The sequence below is a fragment of the Crinia signifera genome, chromosome 2 (assembly GCF_055691185.1).
Source record: "Crinia signifera chromosome 2, ASM5569118v1, whole genome shotgun sequence".
Lineage (NCBI taxonomy): Eukaryota > Metazoa > Chordata > Amphibia > Anura > Myobatrachidae > Crinia > Crinia signifera.
Window position 1 is genome coordinate 319,543,156 of NC_139218.1, and position 21,086 is coordinate 319,564,241.

Below are 21,086 nucleotides of genomic sequence, written 5' to 3' on the forward strand. Positions count from 1 at the left end.
AATCGGTTCCCGGACCAAATTTGACTTAACCTGAATCACCCCCATGGTTCACAGGTTTGCAGGAAAAATAAGGATCCTTAAAACGCTACTTATAACTAGCATACTGTATATTGCATTGATATGACACAATAGTATATGATACTTTAAGTGCCCATGTAGTGTTGTGTATAGAGCTCTCTGTGTGATCCACTGCAGAATGGGATTGACTGTCTGATTACATTGCTGATAAATTGTCCTATTATTGTCTTATTATTTAAATTAGCAATAATGGTCATCCATTTAAGCAAAGTTCCCAAAGTGTTTGCCAAGAGACTCTTGCAGGGGTGCCTTGCACTGGTGATTCAGGAACAACAAAAACATTTATGGTCAAAGTGTTTGGGAAAACTTGTGCTAGTGGCTGCAAATCATAAAATATGGGGACAATAGGAGCCCAACTATCCACTACCACATTACGGAACATAAGGGTACCAAGTATGCATAAGTTACATATATATATATATATATATATATACATATATACAACAGTCAGAACCGGCACAACAGGACTTAGGGAAAGCCAAGTGTAAGTAGCGTGCCCCGGTGCCAGCAATAGGAACCTTGCAGCCCCTTGTAGATACACAATGGAAGAATGGGCACTCAGGGACTCTCAGTGGGTGAAGGTGGACTGGTTTATTCAGTCAATAGTGCTATTGACTGAATAAACCAGTCCACCTTCACCCACTAAGAGTCCCTGAGTGTCCATTCTTCCATTGTGTGTGTGTATATATATATATATATATATATATATATATATATTTGTTTTTTTTATTATTTATCAAGCAAACTTTGAAACTATGGGTGGCTTGAAAAAAATGCTGAAACTTTAGTGGGCTGTGATTGAAGAAAGTTTGGGAACCACTGGCATTGCATGTGGTGCTTGGTCAAGTCCCCGATACGCACACTTGGTTTACCAATGGGTGAAATTTAATAGGATGAGAGATTCAGAAAGTGAGAGATTTGGTAAGAAATCTCCAGTTTTTTTAAAGCGGCAATCATTTACACTGCTAAACTAGTTTGATTTCAAAGTTCAAATGATTGCCGTTTTAAAAAAAACTGGATCAAATTTCTCACTTTCTGAATCTCTCATCCTATTAAATCTCACCCAGAATATCACTTCATGTCACAAGGGGGCATTGTTTTCATGAATTGCAGCAGTAACCTGTAAGCAGTAGCAAATAAAGGGGGGATTCAGTGTGTGAGTTGGAAAATTGGCACAAATCTATTCAATGTAGCCGTTTCTGATCACATTGATGTCTGTCAGGTTGCACTGTCTAAAAAGCCATCCATCTGAGGTGTATTATTGTCTTTTTTGAAAGATATTCCTTTATTATTTATTACTTTTACCTAGTTTCAACAGTGTATTTCAAGTTAGAAACCACTGAAATAATAAATACTATTAAGCTTAGAACTTTTTATTCACTTTTCCATTTTTCTTTATCATGCAACCTGGAGCGCATGCAAGACTGAGAGACATACCCCACAACTGCCTATGACTTGGGTAAATGTCCTGTCAAATCAGACTGTCCTGCACAGGTGTGCATAGCCCCTTTTATTAGGGGGAGCACCATTGGAGGGGTGTGTCTATCAACGCATACTGGGTATCAATACAAACTAAACAGATGGAGACTTATTTATGTATATGGGCAGAATGAGTCTCCCCCCCCCCCCCCCTCATATACACACAGTAGCAAATGGGGACAGGGCACACAACAAAAATTTATATCGTAATGCCCATTACACATTAGGTCACACTCTGTAATGTCCATTAAACTTTATGCCACACTCTGTAATGCCTATTACACATGATACCAAAACACCGTAATGCCCATTACATATTATGCCACATGCTGTAATGCCCATTACACATTATACCACACACTGTAATGCCAATTACACATTAGAACACATGCTTTCATGCCTATTACATATTATGCCATATAAGTGCTGGGTGGAGAGCGGTGGGCAATCCGCCCAATTCCGTTGATACATCACATGCAATGTATCAAATGCAATCCCTGTTCCCTGCTGTTAAGAGGGGGTCCAACCTGGAGATCATACTGTATGTGCAGATCGGAAGTGAGACACATGATATTTGGGATGATTTCTCATGAAATCGGGCACAAATCGCATAGTGCATGGGGGCTGCCACATCTTAAATATGATCATACAATCCTTAGATGTTTAATGTCCCTCCCTCACACCACGCACCCTATATATATATGTAATTCACTTTTCCTGCCCCATACCTAATAAAATACATTTAATGATACCTCCCCCTCCCCCATGCTTTGATAAACTGACCCCCATAAAGCATAGGCAGCTTCCTAAACCTCCGGCTCCTGGTGTCTCTATCATTACCTACTGCTGAGTCTGTCTGCGGTGAAGCCTGTTGCTGCCACATGGATGGTGACGGGGTTGGCACTTGTGTCATGACAGCGTGGCCACGCTGCAGAGAAACAGACTGTGCGCCGCAGCATCGCGTGTGTGGGCGGGCCGGGGATTCGGAGAGTTTGCCAGCATGGGGGCCAGCGCCGCAGCCAATACCTGCTCTGGCCAGTGCTATTTCATGTAGGCAGCTCAGCTCAGAAGAGCCACTGCTGCCATCAGGCACCCTATTCCGCCGGTAAAAAATGGTAGTGCATGCAATCGTGAGGGGGATCATTAGGAGGTGCCTGTGCAGCCCCGTGTGCACACCTATGCTGTTCTTCTACCAATGGGAACATTGGGCAGTGCGGCTGCAGCCGTCTCTGGGGTGCATACAGTATTCTAGGTCCGTGCTGGGGGTCCCAATGTTACAAACTTAAAAAGAAAAAAAAAACATCACAATACTAATTTGATAGTTCCGGTTGATCTATTTAGTGTCTAGCTAGACAGTCAATAGGTCAACACCAAAAAGTCGACATGCAATAGGTCAAAAGGTTGACATTAAAAGGGGTGACATGAGTTTTTAACAATTATTTGCATTTTTTGGAGCCATGTGGACTACAATTGAGAATGGGTGTGCTGAGTGAACCGAGCCATGTAAGGGTATACGTTACAATAATTAGAGGCCCATATCAACAGGTGTCGACATTGACACCAAAAGTGCCCATACACTTGTGCGAACGAATTCGATGCGACATCGAAGTGCAATGTCCATCGAACCCAATCAAATCTTGTGGGGCCTAAAGTGCCTCCTTTACAGCACCTGATGGCACATCGAGTGCTGGAAGAGTGCGGGCAGAGGGTGGCGTTGTAAGATAGTGTAAGAAGTAGCGCTAGTGGGTGGAGGGGGTCAGCAGTGGAAACACTGAGCTATCTCAGCCAATCAGAGGGCTGCCCAGTGTTTAAACAATTCTGCTGCCACAGTAGCGCTAGAGGGTGCTGTAACATTTTTTCCCCATAGGATAATATGGTACCCGTCAATTCCGACCCCCACCCCATTCCGACGGCTGCCAGTTCCCCAACTGGCATCACAGAAGCTTGTGGTTGATCTCATTCAATTCCAAATCGCTGGGCCTTCAATATGATACCTGGTCCATATCAGTCAATCAGTTCCAGAGATATTGCATGTAAACCGATTTTTTTATTTTTGAAATGTAATTTCATGGCTGTTCATGTTCTTTGAGGGCAGATTAATCTGGAGTCAAACGTTTCAGTTTCACTGGACCAAAATCATTCGAAGCCCACACAAAAGTTCTTCAATATGATACTTGTCTCATGTAAATGGGTCAGTTGGTTCCGAATATATAGCCGGTTAAATGCAGGGACTAGGATGGTGTAAAAGGGGCCAACCTGGGAATGCATTTTCTGGTGTGAAAGGGGTATTATTTCAAATAGCTGGGACCTGTAGTGCTCTGAATACAGCCAGGCTCTGCCACTGTCAGTGGCTATCACTTCTGCCTGGCGGCGGCTGTCCCCCATTTACCGTGAGCATGTATTCCCCTTGGCAATGAGCATGTAATCCCACATGGCAACGAGCATGGAACCTCATGCAACGAGCATGGAACCTCTGGCAATGAGCATGGAACCCTTGGCAATGAGCATGTAGATAAACAGCACTTATGTAGCATAATTTGTAATAGACATTATGGTGTTTGGCATAATACATAATGGACATAATGGCATGTAACGTGTAATGGACATTATGGTGTAAATGTTTAATGCGCGCCTTTGGTGGACAATGTCCCTGTTTATGAAGCGTATTGTGAATTTTGGCTTAATCTGTGTGACATTATGTGAATTCTTGGTCAATCCGTGTGGCATTATGTGAATTTTGTCTCAATCCGTGTGGCATTATGTGAATTTTGGCTCAATCCGTGTGGCATTATGGGAATTTTGGCTCAATTCATGTGGCACTATGTGAATTTTGGCTCAATCCGTATGGCATTTTATAAATTTTGCTCAATCCATGTGGCATTATGTGAATTTTGACACAATCCACGTGGTATTATGCAAATTTTGGCTCAATCCATTTGGCATTATGTGAATTTTGGCTCGATCCGTGCGGCATTATGTGAATTTTGACACAATCCATGTGGCATTATGTGAATTTTGGCTCATTCCATTTGGCATCATGTGTAAGGGGAAAGTATAATGGGATCTAGTATTTTGTTGCATAATGTGTAGAAGATGTATAAGGTGTGGTACACTACACTCAAGGACACGCCCCCTGTTGAGTGGCCACACTCCCTTTTCCGGAGTGCGCCTTCGGCGCGCACACAACTACATCCTTCACTTTTGTCACCATGGTGGGCCTGCATACTTTAAATGCCAGGGCCTATTTTTAATCCCATTCCCACCCTCTCTCTGACGCTCTCTTAGCATGTACACTGGCGCCACTAACACTGCCCCTCCCCCACCTCTTTTATCATGGTGCCCCCCCTGTCATTTTATCCTGGATCCGCCCCTGAATGATTGCATGCAATATCTCACAAGTGTATGGGCAGCATTATGATGACCTTTTCATATGTAGACCTTTTGCTGTCGACCTATTGACTGTCTATCAAATAAGAGATATGAAGCTTGGACAGTGAAACATATTATCTGTAGCAATATTCAATTTACCTGTAACCTTACTACTGTATACAGGCATACTGTTTCTGAAGTCCATGTTGAGGTTATATATTATAACAATAGTTCTACATTCCAGTTTCCTTCAGGATATGCACAACTCTCTCTCCTGTGGAGGAAACTACAGCTCCTGTTTCCATTTGTTTCCTCTGGAAAAGAATATATAATGCTTACTATATGACTGCCCTTCGGCTCACTTCGGTTCCATCCGGCAATTTCCGTATCTGCTCGGAAATCCTCGTCTATTTCCGGACACATCATCCAATCCCATCTTTCCTTGCAATCGTCGTGGTACTGCGACTTCTTTTTTTTTTATGTCTGTCACGCCCACTGTGCGTTACGTAATGCTGAATTTCTATTGGTGGTCCGTGTTTCCCCGCCTCATGATAGAAGTAGCGCTCCGCCCACATCTCCTCCCAGTTTGAGAAGAAAAAAAAACCCTCCAGCAGCACCAGGCTTATTCGCTGAGGACTCGGACCCGGCACCGGCCCTCCTCCCCGGACCCAGCGGACACTGCGGGGCGAGTAACGGTATGGCTCAGTGCGTATTGAATGGGATGACGGGGCGGCCGCATTGAGAGGGGCGCTCGCACTCCGGCCTCTCAGACCCTGCAGCTCCCCCTCTCCGACTAATCACGGCTATTCAATTGTGCTAGCCGTGGCCTGAGCCTCTCCCGCAGCGCTGCCACTGGGGCAGGGATCTTGGTCTGTCTGGCCGAGGGCTAACTGCCGTGTGCACGGGCTGGTGCTGGGGGAGAGCGGTGGGGATGCTGGAGGGAGTGGGGGAGGAGGAGGAAGGGCAGGGGATGCTGCAGGGCAGGATGAAGGTGCAGAGCCGTGGTCCTATAGCTGGTGGCGTGGCTGTATCACCCAGGCAGAGGTTTATGTAGTAGTGGGAGGGGGACCTGGCTGTACACGTACTAGATGCCTGTGTGACAGCTCTGATATACATGGGCTGCTGCTGCTAGCTGTGTGCCCGGCGGGCAATATACATGCCTGCTGCAGACGTCTGCAGGAGGGACCTGGGGCTCATCAGCAGCCAGATACATGAGGTGCTATTTCCAGCACAGGGTAATCCCTATCACTGACGTCCTCCTAATACAGTGACACTAATGTGACAGGGCAGTCACCATGCAGGGCTGCATGCCATGCCCAATAACCACCCATTATATGTAGATTTATTTTTTATTATTTGATCATTTGAGTCCATGTTTCTAAAATGTGACAGATGTAATCTAGCATACTAAAATTGACAATATCTGGTTTAAACTTATTCTGATAAATCTAGGCTTAATTAGTCTACAAGTTTAATTTTATGAGATTCTGATAAAGTAAAGAACTTATTACATATATAATGCATCTGTGACTGTACATTCATCAGCCTGACTGTTTAGTATACTGTTTTGTTTCTCTTGCCAACTGGAAAATTTGTCTCACTCGCCAAATTGTACCCCTTTTCTATCCATCCCTTGTCCAACAAATCAAAAAAAAAAAAGCTTGGCTGCCACAAATAGACAGGTACTCCCCCATCTTTGCGGCTACAGCTCACACTATGGAACTGACGTAGGAATATTTGCTTACCACCCTCCTGTGTCCACGCCACCATCTATTACCTTTAGTAAAGTTGAGGCGACCAAACAATGATGCTATTCTGAAAGTAGCTAATGTAACTGGGGTAACCTGTGGCCGCAAAGATGAAGTACCAATAGACAATAAATAAAATGATGGTCCCCATACACTAGTGGGTATGGCATAATGTACCAGCAGTTGGGATTCCGATGGTCGTTTCTTGACATCAGAATCCCGACTGTCAGGAGCCCGCCAGGCAGGCGAGCACATTGCAGGCTAACCACGCCGTGAGCTTGGTTGCAAGCTCGGCTTGCCACCTATTCTATTCTCCATCCATGGGGGAAAATAGCCCGTGTAAGTCAGGCTCCTGACTGCCTGGAGAAAGGGCCATCAGAATATGACTGTTGGTGAGTCATCCGGCACCCAGTATGAGGTATTGCATGCGATACCCCAGCAACTGACTTAGCAGCAGGATTGCATGAGAGAGATTGTATGCGGTCATTTTGCATTTGACGTATCGCATGTGATCCCATTCACCACTATGGGAAAGCCTAAATCCTTTATTGCAGCACTGACAATCTCCAGATCTAGGGAGTGATTCTAATTGATTAGGTAAGGATAACGATGTCACAGATGTTGGCAAAATGTGCCAAATCCTATTATTGTCCACAATAGTTTCATGGTTGCTATTTAATAGTTTCATTTGTGTCATTAAACATCCCACAAATTATGCAGAATTTCTTTATAGTAGTCTCTATTACAACTATGCTCGAGTGATTTATCAATGTGTAGGATTTAGTTCAGTACTGATGCTTAAAAAAAGTTGGTACTCTTTACTTAGAAGGGCGCCCATCTCGGCCATCTCGGGCATTGAATGCACTAAAAAATCAGGTGCGATGCGACAGACGAGATGCACGAGATTTCCCATAGGGAACAATGTTAAATGTCTCAATTGACCCGATTTTCCTGTTCAATGCCTCAATTGACCCGATTTAAAAAATGTTAAATGGGCCACAGAGGCCAAATAGGCACCCTGAAGTGAATAATGGCCACCCGAATTGTTAACGCCACCCCACGATCAACGTCAACCCGAAGCGTGGCGAGTGCAGCGGTACGCGTCCTACGACCTTTTCATACCCCCACTATCCACGTCGGCGTGGAGTTGAGAATAGAAAGTGTGGCGAGCGCACGCGGATACCTTCACAGGTATCCGCGTCCCCTCGCGGGCTTCACAGCTGTCCGCGTACCCTCGCGGGGCTCGCTGCGCTCGCCACGCTTCGGGCTCGGTGGCTCGCTGCGCTCGCCACACTTTCTATTCTCAACTCCACGCCGACGTGGATAGTGAGGGTATGAAAAGGTCATAGGACGCGTACCGCCGCCCCTCGCGGGCTCGCTGCGCTCGCCACGCATCGGGTTGACGTTGATCGTGGGGTGGCGTTAACAATTCGGGTGGCCATTATACACTTCAGGGTGCCTATTTGGCCTCTGTGGCCCATTTAACATTGTTTCCTATGGAAAAATCGGGTCAATTGAGGCATTGAACAGGAAAATTGGGTCAATTGAGACATTTAACATTGTTCCCTATGGGAAATCTCGGGCATCTCGTCGGTTGATCGCACCCGATTTTTTTTAGTGCATTCAATGCCCGAGATGCCCGAGATTTTTTACTAACGATGCCCACGATCAAAATCGTGGGCGCCCTTCTAAGTAAAGAGTACCAAAAAGTTAATACTCTTGTCCTAGATATCATTTTACCTTCAACACTGAACTTTTGTTTCCATTTGGAGTATAAAAAATATGCCTTGCAATTATCCCGGTGAGGTCATGGCTTAGCTGTCTGCTGGACACTGGAAATATTAACCAGTAAATATTTCCCAACATCACTTTACAGATGGGCTATTTAAGGAAACTCATGCAAATATAAACTTTGTTTCTGCATGTTCTGAAACCTCTCAGTCGTTCTGAAATTAAAGGGATCTGAGAAACATGTGCTCCCACCATGTACATTTTGTTGTAAGCATCTGAAGTTAATGTTAAGTATCATTCTGTATATGTTGCAGTACATATACTGTGGATTGTTGCACATCTAGTACAGGATAAGAGCTGCTGATCAGATAATTGATTGTATCCTAGAAAATGAGGCTTTTCTGATTGTGTCCCCTCTACTATAGGAATTAATGTGCTTTAAGCCCTGTACACATGCATCCCTTTTTTTTTTTTTTTTTTGATTCGATTTTGCCTATAGAAGCAAAATTGAATCGAATCCTAAACAAAATCAAATGGTTTTTGTGTCCGTTTCGATCTACATTCGATGCGATGTGCGCTCCCGTTTTCACAAAATCGAACAGAAAAATCTACTGTGCAGCCAAGGAAGTATCGAATTCGATCTAGTAAATCGAATGTGTACAATGTACCATGAATGTATATCGAATTCGATATCTAATGCAAAATCAAATGGAAAGATCTAATGCCAGATGTAATACAAAATCGAATCAAAAGCAAATCGATTGTGTGTACAGGGCTTTAGATTTGAAAGCAGGGCCAGCACATCATTATGCATATGCCTAGGATGTCAGGAGTTAGGGAATGCCGTAAACACTGAATGAGTGACATCACTCATCTATTAATTATATTGCCTCTGCAGCACTCACGCAAGGTGCATTGGTGGCTGGCATACGGTTGGTAAATCAATGGGTTATCCTTTGATGGTACTGCTGATGGGTGGAGACTCTGGACCAAAGAGAGCATGGGGGTGGAGTTTTGTGGCAATGTCGTGTGTGTGTGTGTGGGGGGGGGGGGGGGGTTTTGAGCTAAGCTTAATATTCTTGCACCTTGAGGGTGGGGGGATCTTTACTTGTATATCATTGATGGTGGAAACCATCGATGAATTATCAATGTGTGATGGCCATCCCTAGGCTGACACAAAGGAGCATTCTGTTGGGAGTTTAGCGCTTAGTTATGTTGTCCCAAAGGTACTCCTATCAGGCTGCCCTGATCCCACGACCCGTCAGAAGCACCCACCGATGATAGGCGATCCGTCAGACGATCGGGGAGATGAAACCTGTTAAAAAGTTCCTAAATCCATGATTCCTACCCAGATAATGGGGGTCAGGATTTTTAGACATGCTTCATATCTTTGATCCCCCCTTTGCAGCCGTCAGCGGATTGAGGGATTGCCGCAATACATCATAGATGTATGGGCACCTTGAGGTGGTGTAGTAATGAATCCCGATGTGATGATAACCTATCTCTTTGGACCAAATTAAACCAAGTGCTTACTTGGAGATATTTTAAGAGGTTTGTTTGTTTTTTATTTTGTATATCTCCTGTTTTTGGATTCTCTACAACAGGGATGGGGAACCCATTGCCCTCAGCTGTTGAACATCCCAGCATGTCCTGGAACAGTTTTAGCATGACCAAATAGCAAAATTGTAGCAGGGCATGCTGGGATGTGTAGTTCAACAACAGCTGGATGGCATCCCTGCTCTGCAAAGACCTTTATATTTTTCTTATGTTACAAAATAGAAATTGGGAAGACTGCTTCTGCATCACTCATCCTTTGTGTGACTTTAGGTAAATCCTCCTCATTTCCCTATGACTCTGTTTATCTACCTGTTAGTCTTGTAATAAACCCTTTGCTGCCTCATTATGCTGAGAACTGCCACGCAGGCAAGGACTACAGAAATGGGCGGCTGAGCTTTTGAGCTGTAAACTCTATTGGAATAGAGCAGTGCAATTTAACTCCATATTTTTATATTCCTTTTTCTAATGCAGTTTGCTAATGTTTTTCAGTATGACTTTTTTTATTAAATTTTTTTTCCTGTCCGTTTGCAAGTCTTCTTTACAGTGTTCAATACCTGATGGCAATTCCAGTTGATGCCAGGTTAAGAAAAGTTCCTTTAACGTTTGAACTTCTCTAGGCCTTTTGACACAGCTGGGATTATTTTCAGGTAGACTGGCTAGTTCTAGACAAGCCTTCTTTGTGCAGCTGGGCAGTCAGTGCCTCTGGTTTCAGCTTTCTCACTCAGTCAGACAGGAGCGATGTGTTCCCAGTCATGGTTATTGAATGGGAGTTTAGGGGCAGAAGGCTGAGGGGGAGAAAATCCCCCCTCCTCTTAACCCATTCTAAAGAATGAGCTTGGACTTTCAGCTGTATATTCTTTGGAACTTGCATTTTACCAAGTCGGATTACTGGCTGTGTTATCCAAGTTCTATTATGTGATTGCAGTTTTATACCATTCGGCAGTACCTATTTTCTAATCATTGTGGCATCTTTATAATTAATATAGTACATGCGGTTTTCAAATGGTATCCTCTGTGCATGTCTTCTGGGGTGGTACCCAATATTGCATTAAATGGTTGTGTAGGTAATGACCGGTTCTTTCTAATATGTTAGTGCATCAATCTGATTTGCTGACCCAATATTCGTAGGAATATAGTTAATTTGCAGATACCTTTAGTGTTCCCTCTAAGCTTCTTTTGCAGGGTGCTGCTCACTGCCCGTTTTTTAAACCTCAAAATGCACCCTGCCCTTTTTGTGCGTGCTTTCGGTATGTGTAATGGGCATTACAGTGTATGCCATCATGTGAAATGGTCATTAGTGTGTGTGGTATAATGTGTAAGAGGCATTACAGTGTGTGTCATTACGACAGAATAAGTAATGGGCATAGCAGAGTATGACAATGTTTAATGGGTGTAATCTTAGTGCAGTGTGCAATTTTTTTATTTGTTTCTGATGTAAATTTCTAGTATAAAATGTGCCCTCCCGATTTGAAACAAGTGCGCTGCCCGGTGATCGGCGTGCTAATCCTACAGTGAACACTATACCTACTTTATGATTGTCAGCCGATGTCTCTGTTTGTGTCTTTTCAACCTTGTTCAGTCCGTGGAAATTGATGTGAACAATGTGTCCTTAAAGTTAATGCCCTATACATGTTTTTCTGCTACATACTTAGTGTTCATTCTAGCACCCGCTATCTTTGAAAACGTATGCAGTTCCTCTTCACTGCCTGGTGTGTCGCTGTCTGCTGTAGTGCTTCTAGCACAGTGTGGTCTGTATATCAGCACTAATATGCAAACCAGACCTGTGCTAGAAACACCACCGCAGACAGCAACACCCCAGGCAGGGAAGAGGAACTGCATGGGTTTTAAAAGATAGCAGGTGCTAGAATGAACACTAGTACTGTAATTTGTACCTTTTTTTCTAATGTGAAGCTTCTAGGATGCCCTCCTGTAACTATTACGTGGGAGGTTGGTGTGGTCACAGCAGGAGGCCGTGCCTGAGCTGGAACATATTCAAGTTTCAGCATTCATACTTGTTTCTTATGAGAGGGACACCTAGTAAGAGCCAGAGCCTTACCCCTATGTATATGTTGGTATAAGAATGAGGTGCTGGTGGTACAGGGGGTTGTGCCAAGTGTATGTAAAAGAACATGAAACAATGGTGCTGATTATACACATTTCTATGACTGTTTTTCTTTTGCTCTTAATTCTACCTATGAATGTGTACACTGTTACCGCATTCTATTAATATTCCACATCATAATACTTTAATCATCAATCTAGTAAAATGCTTAAAGCAAAATCGAACCTGTTGAAATGTTCTAGTAATGCTGGACGTGTGGCGCAGTCAAGGACTATAGTAGTCAGCTTGTCGACAGATGGGATGCATTCAGCATCCCGACAGTCGGGATTCCAGCATTTACTATACCGGCTCCGCCATCCCGACTACCACTGGAAGCACAACATCAATTAGGATGCGAGTGCCAGAATCCTGACTGAATGCAAGTATACAGCGGTGGGTAAAGGTCACGCCTGGGATGGGGGAGGGTAGATATAGGTTCTACTCCTAGTATGTTTGCCTGACCCCTGTCAGGATGACTGCATCAGTATTTTAATCCTCTGTATGTATCACAGAAAAAAAAAATGTTAAGGAGAAATGTGCATATGGAATTCTTGAGCTACAGTGGCTAAAAGATGCCTATGTAAAGATCTTCTAATATTTGGAAATGTGCTTGTTTAATGGACACATAGGTCTAAATCACGGGTGTCAAACACAAGGCCCGCGGGCCAAATCCGGCCCGCCAGACCTCTTCATGTGGTCCACGCGAGGAGATAGCACGCAGGGGCAGTGTGTCCCAGCTCCTGCCTAGGCCACCTCCTCTCACCCACCCCGCGCGCTCGCTCACCGGCGCTGCGGGGTTGGTTGCTGGGACGTCACGCAGCTGGCGATCCGTGCTGGACTGCTGGTAGTAGCGGTAACCGTGTGTGCGAGGCGGCTGACTGAAATAGGTTAGTAGTGTATAGCTCGGGCTGGTGGCTGTACGTGGGATCTCTGTCACTGAGGGTGACATTTACACACCAGGCCATGCTCTCCTCTAGTAACTGCGTGTCTATCTTGCTAGCCCACATTAAAATGTCTTTCCCAAAATGGTGTAACCTCCTCTAGCATCCCTAAGGCAGCTCTGTACCTTCTGTCCCTGTCTACCACTGAACCCTGCACCTCAATATAATTAGTACTGGATGTGGAATTAAATTTCTGCAGCATAGCTCTGTGTTTGATGGCCCACCATTTTTGTTATCGCATTATTGTTATATGCATGTCCAGTTTCATACTGCTTTAAAGTACACCTTGTACAAGCTTTCTGTCATTTGTACTTTTTGCGGGACCGGCCCTTTGAGGGTGACCAAACTGCTGATGCGGCCCCCGATGAATTTGAGTTTGACACCCCTGGTCTAAATACATACGAAGGCCTACCGGGACTACTGAGAAGTTGGAAAATAAAATGTGTAATTTTTTTTTTTTTTTTATATATTTTATTTATTGAAGCAGAGGTATAGACATACAGAATACACAAGTGAATTGAGCACAGCACAAATAACCACAAGGTTTCCGCACAATTTTGACAGAATAAAGTTGTGATACAAGATAATGTCTGTTCTTTAAATTTACATCAATTACAGAGATACGGGTTGTATATTTGGCATACAGAAAGTACCATAAGAAGCTATGCTCAGGAAATATAATAACAATAACGTAGTAATTAAAAGAAAAGAAAAGTGTCTGGCGCTCACCTATTGGGCAGTTCGATTGGCGGGTCGCCGATTAGGACACGGTGCTCGTACCATTGTGTTAATCGCATAGAATTATGAATCTGAGACTGGATTGGAGTAGGTAAAGTTGCAATGAAACTTTCCCATGTATTAAAAAAGGAGGCAGCCTTCTTTTCCTTATCAAACATGGTTTCCACCTAATCCATGCGGAAGTGTTTTTGCGGGAGTTTTTCTTTATATAGACGGAAGTTTACAGGGGTTGGTTGGATCCAGTCTTGCAGGATGGTTTTTTTAGCTGCAGCGCTAATTGCTAGCAGCAGTTTTCTGCAGCCAGGGGCGAATCTCCGTCCCCTCGGGAGGATGCCCAGTATTGCCCATTCGGGAGTTAATGGCACAAAACTGGTCAGGTGGGCTTCAGCGTCTCTCTTAACCAGTCTCCAGAACCCTTGGACCACCGGGCATTCCCAGAGGCAATGGTAGAGATCCGCCTCTTCCCCAGCACATCTGGGGCATATGTGGCTATCAGATAGGCCCATTCTGAATCGCCTATGGGGGGATAGGTAGGTCCTGTGGTAAATATTTAAGAAGAGTTCGTTATATGTACTAGCCGTTAGTAAAGTACGAGATCTTAATAAACCTTTAACAAATCAGGTGTAGTGAGGGACGGAAATTGAGTCAACCATTGGCGCATTCCCTGACTAATGAGGTCGTGGTCTATGGTCTCATGTAAAAAGTTATGGTACACGGACATAGCTTTACTTTGGGGGGTTGGTTTAGAGAGACAACGGTCAAGAGGATTATCCCTGTCCTTTTCAGAAAAGGTTCTTATTACTGAGGAAATGTAATGTTGGGCCTGTAAGAAAGCCAAAGGGTATGCCTGTATAGTCTCAAATTTAGCAGTTGCCTCAAGGAATGTCAGGGGCCGTCTTGCGACGAAGTCAATCAGGTGACGTATATCGTGTATACCTCCCACCCTCCACACATCAAAGGGGTAAGTTGCCAATCCATTTTGGAATTCCGGGTTCCGTATGAATGGAAGGTGAATCGATTTATGTGCATTAAGACAGTTTTTATGCCGCAAGATGTGCCAGAGACGCCTAGTTGTCATAAGCAAAGGATTGTCCCGGACCTCCTCTGGGACCTCTTGGTCATGAATGTGGAGGAAGGACGTAAGAGCCATTGAGGGTAAAAATTGTGATTCAATGGGAATGTTGGCGTAAACTCCTTGGTTCTGCAACCAGTCAGATAAAAATCTCATTAGAGAAGCGTGGTTATAGTCAGTAATATTAGGAAAGTTTACACCCCCATTAGATCTGAGTTGACACAATTTTCTAAGGCTAATACGGGCTCTGCCACCCTTCCAGAGGAATGACCGGAACAACTTGTTTATCTGTTGTACGTCTTTCTTAGTAAGAAGGATGGGTAGTGCCTGCAAAATATATAGGAGACGTGGAAAGGTCATCATTTTAATAAGAGCAGCTCTGCCTAAGTATGAGAGAGTCATATGTTTCCATCCCCTGAGCTCCTCTCCGATTGATTTAATGATCCGTGAGACATTTATATCATATAAGAGAGCTGGGTTTCTAGGCAGAAGAATGCCCAGATATTCTAAATGTGAGGGAGCCCAGGTAAATGGAAAGGATGAACTCCAGTAGGGGGTAATAATTGTAGGGTGGAGATACATTGCCCTTGATTTGTCTGCATTTATGTGTAGTCCGGAGATACTGCCAAAGCTCTCAAATTTCTCCAGTATCAGGGGTAATGTGTTTTGAGGGTCGCTTATGTATAAAAGAATGTCATCTGCATATACAGTGAGTTTAATGTGACGTGTTCCTACCTTAACTCCCTGAAAGGAAGGCCACTGGTGTAGTATGCGAAGAAGTGGGTCTATGGCGAGGTTGAAAAGGAGGGGAGAAAGGGGGCATCCCTGCCGTGTGCCTCTCTTCAGATTTATAGGTTGGCCGCGCATTCCATTGATCAATAGGGATGTAGTGGGGGAGTGGTAAAAGAAATGTAATAATCTAGTAAAGTCCGGGGCAAATTCTCTGCGGGAAAGGACCTCAAACAGATGGGACCATAGGATGGTATCAAATGTCTTGTGCGTATCCAAACTAAGTAGCATGTTATGGGCCTGGGGATCTTTGAAGGAGGCAATTATGGCGGCTAAGGCCGTGCGTATGCCTTTCACGGAGTGTCTCCCTGCAACAAATCCTAGCTGGTGCTCTGTCAAGAGCGTGGGTAAGATCTGTTGCAAGCGAGTAGCCATAATCTTTGCTAAGATTTTAAAATCTGTGTTTAACAGAGTGATAGGGCGGTATGAACCTAAGAGTAGGGGGTCTTTACCTGGTTTGGGTAGGAGGATTGTATGTGAAGAGTTGAAGAATGGGAGTGAGGGGGAGGTACGGTGAATATGCCTTAATAAGTCTAACAGAAGTGAAGAATGGTCTCTTTGGAGAATTTTGTAATACTCTCCCGAAAACCCATCAGGGAAAATGTGTAATTTTAATAAAATTAAATTGTTTGGCAACAACAAAGCACGGTTAGCACGGTGCCAATGATTTTAATTGTATGAAATCAGGTCCATCGCATGCGATGCGACCAACCCGATTTTTACATTGGAACCAATGTTAAATGGTCCCTGAGACCTGATTTGACATTGTCCCCAATGTTAAATGGACCCCATTTTTCATTGTATGCCCCCCATTGTTAACTCCATGATCAACGTCAACCCGAAGCGTGGCGAGCGCAGCAAGCCCGCGAGGGGCGGCGGTATGCGTCCTCCTACCTTTTCATACCCCCACTATTTACGTTGGCGTGGAGTTGCTTTTATATAGTGTGGTGAGCCACCGAGTCCGAAGCATGGCGAGCGGACGCGCATTACTTCAGACGTATTATGCGTCCCCTCGCCACGCTTCGGGCTTGGTGGCTCGCTGCGCTCGCCACACTATATAAAATCAACTCCACGCCAACATGGATAGTGGGGGTATGAAAAGGTCGGAGGACGCGTACCGCCGCCCCACGCGGGCTCGCTGCGCTCGCCACGCTTCGGGGTGGCGTTACGTTAACAATGGGGGGGGGGGACATTTGACATAATTAACCATCAGGGTGGGTTTACAATTAAAAATTGGGTCTGTGGGGCATTTAACATTGGCTCCAATGTAAAATCGGGTCTCAGGGACCCTTTTTACATTGGGTCCAATGTAAAAATCGGGTCGGTCGCGTCGCATGCCATTATAATGGCATGCGATCGATTTTCAAAGTGCGTTAAAAACATCTTTAAAGCCCGAAAATCGGGTCAGTCGGGTCCCATCGCATACCCTAAGTTAAGGTATACGGTGGGACCCGACGGGCGCCGTGCTAGGAAACAAGTACCAAAAGCACTGCTAGTCCTTAATATAGACAAGCATATACAGAAACATCATTGGGACTCTCGGGGGGGGCCCACCCAAGGAGCAATTCAAATGTGGCGATGTTTGGGCGTGACTATGTGGAGTCAGCTATTGGGTTCACAAGGTATACAAATTGAGCAGATAATTCCATCAAGCATTTGATTTGCACAATACATTTACACAAAATTACATTTCCAGTGTTTTCATTAAAAGGGACTTCCAGATTGCCAGGTGCCATCTTACTAGCATGGCATAACATAACAAAGCCCAGTAGTGGATCTGGTGAAATAGCATAAAATCAGGTAAGAATTTTGTATAGCGCCAGATGGACTGCTGGCAGAGAACTGCACGCTTTCTTCCAAATCCAGATTGACTTAACAACTTTCCACTTTGCCTTGAACGTGGCAGTCCAAATGAAAGAACAGTGAACAGACAGAAAAAGAGAATCTGCCCTAGTGCTGGGACACTTCTCAGAGCTCAGATTTCCATGAATTAATATACATATGCACACTTTATCCCCGGAGCCTGATCGCTCTGGGTTCCACTGACAGAAATACACCTTTGGAACTGCAATCAGCATTCACTAAAGAGTCCATTAAAATACTTTTGGTTTTATTTCTCGGCTCCTTGCATTTAATAAATACTCTAGGTGTTCTATAATATTTTGGTATGTTTTTATTTTTAAATCTTTGTCAATATATAGCGTATGACTTTATTACAAAATTCTGAAATAAATATTACTAGTAAATAGACCCAGCATCTGCCACTTCACCTCATCTACTTTGCCCCTTAGGTTTCCTGTACAGGGGAGTGGTTAGGTTTCGGGGCTCCAGTCAATGTTGTTGCGTTCCAGTGCGCCGAGGGAACGGATACCCTTTGTTGCCTGCAGTTATACTGACTTTGGTGGATGGTAGTGATTTTGCGGCTTCTGGCTGGCAGCTCAGGGTCCTGATAGGATGCCGATCCTGTCAGTTTTCTAAAGCTCCTGTTTGTAGAAGATCCCGCATAGCACATCACCAGATCCTTGGTTTGTTTAGTATTTGAGGACCAAAAGAGAGTAGATAGACTAATGTGGCAGAGTAAAAGCAAAAACTAGTCAAGCATATTAAGGAATACCAATCCACAATCACCCATAAGAATACCGTTCCTGTAAAGTGGCATCATGCCAGCTCAGATTTTCCATACTGTAACAATGCTTTGCAAACCTAGGAAGAAAAAACATCCTTAGTGTTCATTCTAGCACCTGCCACCTTTGAAAACCCATGCAGTTCCTCTTCCCTGCCTGGGGTGTCGCTGTCTACTGTAGTGCTTCTAGCACAGTGTGGTCTGTATATCAGAAATGATATGCAAACCATACCTGTGCTAGAAACACCATAGCAGACAGTGACACCCCAGGCAGGGAAGAGGAACTGCATGGGCTTTCAAAGGTGGCGGGTTCTAGAATGAACACTAATCCTATAGAAAGGGGGTGATGATATAAACAAAAGATGGTGTCCAAGGAATGTGCACAACTCAGAAATAAAACCCCTTTTCCACCAAGTCCCGGGTCTGATCTGGATTTAGAACATGGTTTCAATCTGACTCTGACACTATTCCCACTGCTGCTCTGACCTGGATTATTTCCAAAGTCAACACTGTTACACTGCACATGAGAGCAGTATGTATTCTGAAAACTGGCAGATCTGGTCTTGTTAGGACCCCATACTAATGCTGTTTTTGGTGGTGTTGACCGTATCTCACACACCCCTCTTTTTCATTTCAAGCTGGGGGAACCCCCTGGCAGTTGGTTGGCTGCCTCCTCTGTGCACTGAATGAATGCCTCCTGGTTACCTGCAGGACACTGCGGTTGGAAAGTATGGGATCTGCTCTCCACATGCTGCAAACGGAACAATAGTCACAGGACTCTGGTTAACTAATTACACTGCACCCATACCCAGGTTTCGTTTTTTTTGTGGGAGGAATCTTTTTCCACTGATCAAAAACCTGGGTTTTTGAAGGCCGTGGAAAAGGGGTATTGGAGACCCATGGTCATTTAAGCCCATTAAATAATCTCTTATGTAGGAATGGAAAATGAAGAATAAATACCTGATGTTACCCTTTTTCTGTCATGTGAATGCACACATAGTTGCTGTGAACACAATGTTATACAGAAAAAGTACAGTCACATCTGTCGCCAGGGAAACTGCACACAGCTGAGCCCTGTACAGTAAGTGCATTGACATCATCCCTCCAGTGAGAATGCACTGGTATTCGAAAGGAGCCATGTACCTTCAGTAGCCGGGTAGACTAGACCATGGATTGTGGAGTGAGTGTCCCATTAGTGCTTAGTGTGAGTAAGAAGATGCATGCCTCACTGAAGAGGGTTTGTTGTCTGGTTGATACAACAGAGCTTAGCTTTGTGCGGTTTCCCCTGCAGTTTCTTGATTTCAGTGTTATATTGTGTACACACGCAGCAATATATTGCTCAGTGTCTCCTTTACATCAGCGACCAGAGATGGTCGCGGATGAACAGGAGACTGCCGGGGGAAGAGACCAGCGACCATCAGGGGCTCCACATGGGAGCGCGCACCTGGCGATTTACCAACAGCACAAACCAATCACTGGCAATATGGTTGCTCAGCGAACATATTGTCAGCGATATGTGCTGAAATCGTCCTCGTGTGTACACAGCTTTTTGCTGTAGATAAAAATACAGCAGCCAGGCTGATAAATAACCGGTCTCAAGGCCCCCATACACTGTGGGATTTGGGCCCAATGACACACGATTCTGGAGGATCGAGACAAAAAATTGGCCCAAATACTATGTTATGACATCCGATGCACGGTACCATGCGCATCAGACCGGAGTTAGACGGGCTGCACCTAAGATAATTTGCAGATGCTATTTAGGATTATGGTATAGCAGTGTAAGGGTGTCTAGATCGACCATTTTATGGTGGACCACTCTTATTGGAACCCTTCTAGTTACAGTGTGTACACACTGTGCGATATGGCTTTCGATGTTGCCGATATAGTGAACATTGGAAGCCATATCGCATGCTGATTGTGTGCTTTTTTTAGGGCTTGCGAGCCCGATGTGCGCTCCTGTGTGAGCGCAAATCGGCAGCCAAATAGAGAGGGCAGGCAAGACTATATAGTCTAAATTGTGCCCCTCCATGCATGCCGTGCTATGCGAGTCCCGATACGATCTGATCGCATCGGGACTCGCATAGCACGGCATATCTACCGTGTGTACACACCTTTAGACTCCTAAAATAGTTCAGTGTCAGTATTGTAGTTGATATTGAAGAAGCCACAAAGTTCACAAATTTTTAATAAATTTGTTTATATGTGATCCTTAAGTCCAGTTATGTTGTGAGGGACAGTATTCACTTCGGTTTATTCAAGTATTTTATGATTGGAAGCCACAAGCACTTATTTTCCCTAGTACATTGACCATAAAATGAATTGAACCTAGACCACCATCCCAGGGCACCCTTACAAGTGCTCTTAAGCACCCCAGGGTGCCACGGCACACATTTTGGGAACCACTGTCTATATTGTTTCTTGGATCATTATTTTGATCAAGCACTTTTCATTTTGTATTGCATCGTGTGTTAAAATAAACCAGCAGAAAACCCCCAGAGATTTATACACCCCATAGATTAGATGTATGCTTGTGAGTTGATAGATATGTTTGTAAGAAACCCATTAGGGATCAATTATCCCTATTATATCTCTATTTGCTCTTCAAGTAAAGACCATTGCAGTATTATATAGGAACAAAGTATCTGAAGGCAGAACCTTAAAGTTCACTTTTTAGATGAATATCTTTTAGGTGGACACCCAATGGGATATGAATAGAGCACTAGTGACACAGTTTCAATTGCAGCATGAAGTAGAGCTAACATTTATTTATTTTGTTCATGTTAGCCAGGCTCCGCATTGCGATGAGAGCGGTATTTTAGGGCAATATTCTTTCTCTGAGGCACGATAATAGTCACAC

General features: G+C 44.3%; 1 protein-coding gene across 1 annotated transcript in view; it reads left to right on the forward strand.

The window, feature by feature from the left end:
- The first annotated feature begins 5,473 nt into the window (after positions 1 to 5,473).
- Positions 5,474 to 21,086, forward strand: part of SPATS2 (spermatogenesis associated serine rich 2) — an 84,848-nt gene continuing 69,235 nt past the window's right edge. Inside the window, exon 1 of the mRNA XM_083169107.1 lies at positions 5,474 to 5,621. The gene's annotated coding sequence lies outside the window, so the exon portion shown is untranslated. The remainder of the gene's footprint in view (positions 5,622 to 21,086) is intronic.